Consider the following 5555-nt stretch of genomic DNA (forward strand, 5'->3'; position numbering starts at 1 on the left):
TTCATGAAACTTTTCATAATCTTCAGACATGTCTGTCTTGCCCTCCACTCCCACAATGTCCCTTTTTCCTGAAAGAACTATGTGCCGCTTTGGCTCATCGTATGATGTATTCGCTTCCTTATCTTTTCTTTTCCTCGGTCTGGTAGACATGTCCTTCACATAGATAACCTGTGCCACATCATTGGCTAGGACGAACGGTTCGTCAGTGTACCCAAGATTGTTCAGATCCACTGTTGTCATTCCGTACTGTGGGTCTACCTGTACCCCGCCTCCTGACAGATTGACCCATTTGCACTTAAACAAAGGGACCTTAAAATCATGTCCGTAGTCAAGTTCCCATATGTCCATTATGTAACCATAATATGTGTCCTTTCCCCTCTCGGTTGCTGCATCAAAGCGGACACCGCTGTTTTGGTTGGTGCTCTTTTGATCTTGGGCGATCGTGTAAAATGTATTCCCATTTATCTCGTATCCTTTTTAAGTCAATACAGTCGAAGATGGTCCCCTGGACAACGAGTACAACTCATCACAAACAGTGGTGTCACCTCTGAGATGTGTTTCCAACCAACTGCTGAAAGTCTTGATGTGTTCACATGTAATCCAGTCATCACACTGCTCCGGGTGTTTGGAGCGCAGACTGTTCTTGTGTTCATCGACATACGGGGTCACCAAGGTAGAGTTCTGTAGAACTGTGTAGTGTGCTTCAGACCAAGAATATCCGTCCCTGCATATTATTGAGTTCCCCCCTCCAAGCGTGCCTTTTCCAGTCAGTCTCCCCTCATACCGCGATTTAGGGAGACCTATCTTCTCAAGGCCAGGAATGAAGTCAACACAAAACCCAATGACATCCTCTGTTTGATGGCCCATGGAGATGCTTCCTTCTGGCCTAGCGCGGTTACGGACATATTTCTTTAGGACTCCCATGAACCTCTCAAAGGGGAACATATTGTGTAGAAATACGGGCCCCAGAATGACAATCTCGTCGACTAGATGAACTAGGACGTGCGTCATGATATTGAAGAAGGATGGTGGGAACACCAGCTCGAAACTGACAAGACATTGCGCCACATCACTCCTTAGCCTTGGTATGATTTCTGGATCGATCACCTTCTGAGAGATTGCATTGAGGAATGCACATAGCTTCACAATGGCTAATCGGACGTTTTCCGGTAGAAGCCCCCTCAATGCAACCGGAAGCAGTTGCGTCATAATCACGTGGCAGTCATGAGACTTTAGGTTCTGGAACTTTGTCTCTGGCATATTTATTATTCCCTTTATATTCGACGAGAAGCCAGTCGGGACCTTCATACTAAGCAGGCATTCAAAGAAGATTTCTTTCTCTTCTTTCGTAAGAGCGTAGCTGGCAGGACCTTCATACTGCTTCGGAGGCATGCCATCTTTTTCGTGCAAACGTTGCAGGTCCTCCCATGCCTCAGGTGTATCTTTTGTCTTCCCATACACGCCCAAGAAGCCTAGCAGGTTCACGCAAAGGTTCTTCATCACGTGCATCACGTCGATTGAAGAGCGGACCTCTAGCTCTTTCCAGTAGGGTAGGTCCCAAAATATAGATTTCTTCTTCCACATGGGTGCGTGTCCCTCAACGTCATTCGGAACAGCTAGTCCGCCGGGACCCTTTCCAAAGATTACGTGTAAATCATTGACCATAGCAAGTACGTGATCACCGGTACGCATGGCGGGCTTCTTCCGGTGATCTGCCTCGCCTTTGAAATGCTTGCCTTTCTTTCGACATTGATGGTTGGTCGGAAGAAATCGACGATGGCCCAGGTACACATTCTTCCTGCTTTTGTCCAGGTATATACTTTCAGTGTCATCTAAACAGTGCGTGCATGCGTGGTATCCCTTGTTTGTCTGTCCTGAAAGGTTACTGAGAGCGGGCCAATCGTTGATGGTTACAAACAGCAATGCGTGCAGGTTAAATTCCTCCTGTTTGTGCTCATCCCACGTACGTACACCGTTTCCAGTCCACAGCTGTAAAAGTTCTTCAACTAATGGCCTTAGGTACACATCAATGTCGTTGCCGGGTTGCTTAGGGCCTTGGATGAGAACTGGCATCATAATGAACTTCCGCTTCATGCACATCCAAGGAGGAAGGTTATACATACATAGAGTCACGGGCCAGGTGCTGTGATTGCTGCTCTGCTCCCCAAAAGGATTAATGCCATCCGCGCTTAAAGCAAACCATACGTTCCTTGGGTCCTTTGCAAACTCATCCCAGTACTTTCTCTCAATTTTTCTCCACTGCGACCCGTCAGCGGGTGCTCTCAACTTCCCGTCTTTCTTACGGTCCTCACTGTGCCATCGCATCAACTTGGCATGCTCTCCGTTTCTGAACAGACGTTTCAACCGTGGTATTATAGGAGCATACCACATCACCTTCGCAGGAACCCTCTTCCTGGGAGGCTCGCCGTCAACATCACCAGGGTCATCTCGTCTGATCTTATACCGCAATGCACTGCATACCGGGCATGCGTTCAGATCCTTGTAGGCACCGCGGTAGAGGATGCAGTCATTAGGGCATGCATGTATCTTCTCAACCTCCAATCCTAGAGGGCATACGACCTTCTTTGCTGCGTATGTACTGTCGGGCAATTCGTTATCCTTTGGAAGCTTCTTCTTCATTATTTTTAGTAGCTTCTCAAATCCTTTATCAGGCACAGCATTCTCTGCCTTCCACTGCAGCAATTCGAGTACGGTACCGAGCTTTGTGTTGCCATCTTCGCAATTGGGGTACAACCCCTTTTTGTGATCCTCTAACATGCGATCGAACTTCAGCTTCTCCTTTTGACTTTCGCATTGTGTCCTTGCATCGACAATGACCCGGCGGAGATCATCATCATCGGGCACATCGTCTGGTTCCTCTTGATCTTCAGCAGCTTCGCCCGTTGCAGCACCATCATGCACATCGTCTGGTGCATCTTGATGTTCAGTAGCATCACCGTATTCAGGGGGCACATAGTTGTCATCGTACTCTTCTTCCTCGCCGTCTTCCATCATAACCCCTATTTCTCCGTGCCTCGTCCAAACATTATAGTGTGGCATGAAACCCTTGTAAAGCAGGTGGGTGTGAAGGATTTTCCGGTCAGAGTAAGACTTCGTATTCCCACATATAGGGCATGGACAACACATAAAACCATTCTGCTTGTTTGCCTCAGCCACTTCAAGAAAATCATGCACGCCCTTAATGTACTCGGAGGTGTGTCTGTCACCGTACATCCATTGCCGGTTCATCTGCGTGCATTATATATAATTAAGTGTGTCAAAAACCATTACAGAACATCATGAATAGATAATTAAGTGACCAAATTAATAGAAGTTCATCATCACATTAGAACCAAAGTACATACATAGTTCTCATCTAACAACATATATATAGCTCTCCAGAGCATCTAATTAATTAAACCATACATTGAAACTATGTAAAACATTTCAATGCGAAAACAAATGCGATCATAATCGCAACCAAGGTAACAATTGATCCAACGGCATAATGATACCAAGCCTTGGTATGAATGGCATATTTTCTAATCTTTCTAATCTTCAAGCGCATTGCATCCATCTTGATCTTGTGATCATCGACGACATCCGCAACATGCAACTCCAATATCATCTTCTCCTCCTCAATTTTTTTATTTTTTCCTTCAAGTAATTCTTTTCTTCTTCAACTAAATTTAACCTCTCGACAATAGGGTCGGTTAGAATTTCCGGTTCAACCACCTCCTAGATAAATAAAATCTATGTCACGCTGGTCGCTATATTTGTCATAAACAATAAATGAATCAAATAGTTATAAAAAGATAATATATACCACATCCGAATCATAGACAGGACGACGGCCGACGGGGGCGGATACCAAAACCATCGCACTATGTAATAAGAAGGAATAAAATAGTAAGAAAATTAGACAAGTATCTATCTAAAGTAAGAATTTTTTTTCTTTCAAAAAGAAGATAAGAACAAGAGGCTCACCACGGTGTTGCCGGCGACGAGATCGGCGCGGGCGGTCGACGGCGGTGAAGACGGGAATGGGACGTGACGGGCCGCTAAACCTAGGCAAATCTCGAGGAAAATGGAGCTTTGAGGTCGAGCTTCGAGAGGACAAAGCTTAACTAGTGTGGCTCGGGCATTTCATCGAACACCTCATGTGCATAGGAGGTGAGCTAGAGCACCACAAAGCCCTCCCCTCGCCGGCCAGAGAAAAATAGAGCACTGGAGTGCTCTGCTCGCGGGCGAGGGGTATATATAGGCACCTCATTGGTCCCGGTTCGTGGCATGAATCGGTACTAAATCCAGGCCTTCTGTCCCGGTTCATGCCAAGAACCGGGACAAATGGTTGTGGGCCAGGAGCGAGGACCATTAGTCCCGGTTCGTGGCTCGAACTGGGACAAATGGTTCCATACGAACCGGGACCAATGCCCACGAGGCCCCGGCCGGCCCCCTGGGCTCACGAACCGGGACGAATGCCCCCATGGGTCCCGGTTCGTGACTGAACCGGGGCTAATGTGAAAACTGCCCTGCGACCTATGCCCTGTTTTCTACTAGTGGTAGTCTGATGACGGCCACATGACGAAAATATGCTTCCTGCCGGCACACAGTTGAAAGGTGGTTAGAAGGTACATGTGTTAATGTGCATACCATGTGTAGTGTGATGACACTTGAGCAACAAAACTATACTATGTCTGTCGACACATAGTTGAAAGGTGGTTAGAACGGTACATGCAAGCATACATGTGTTAACGTGCATGCCATGTGTAGTTCGACGATGGTTGCAAGGCCAAGCTATACTGGACGCCCGTTGTCTTGTGGTCGACATTAGCATTGGATTTCCTTGTGATGCTTGTTGTCCAAGATGATATTGTCGGGGCGTGTTTAACTTGGTGTTCGATCAAGATGGGGTGTACACTTAATACTACATTGACCATGTGAACATGGGCCCCTATAATGTCAACACCGTCTCCCTCAACTTTACAACAGCATGTCGATTACATGGGAAGTGTGGAGGGGGTTTAAGAGCAAATGATGGAGACATGTCGATGGAGAAAAAGTACACACCCACACGCCGAAAGATCAAGGTAACATGCACTGGTGTATTATTGGATTTGGAATCCATTAAATTCTATGGCATTTAATTGTGACATATTCCACTTTGGTTAAGGTACATGCATGCATGCCATGCATACATATTGTTGAGCTAGCGATAGTTGAAAGGGAGTCGACAGGGTACATGCATGCATAAACATGTTGTCGTCCTTATCACGTATACTTCGACGATAGTTGCATGGCAAAGAGTTTTTATCGACGCGTGGTTGAAAGGGAGCTGGAAGGGTGCATGCATGCATGTATATATAGTAACGCTAAACTAAGCGTGAGTGTAGAATAGCTTATTCTACATCCCTAGTAACGCTCTATACAAAATATAGTAACGTAGCATACAAAATATAGTAACGTAGCATACAAAATATGGTAACTATTTTGATAATGCACTAAATTTAAAACTTGTATTCTAAAAAAATATTTTAGAATTACTACATTTTATA

This window comes from Triticum aestivum, chromosome 7D, assembly GCF_018294505.1.
Source record: "Triticum aestivum cultivar Chinese Spring chromosome 7D, IWGSC CS RefSeq v2.1, whole genome shotgun sequence".
Lineage (NCBI taxonomy): Eukaryota > Viridiplantae > Streptophyta > Magnoliopsida > Poales > Poaceae > Triticum > Triticum aestivum.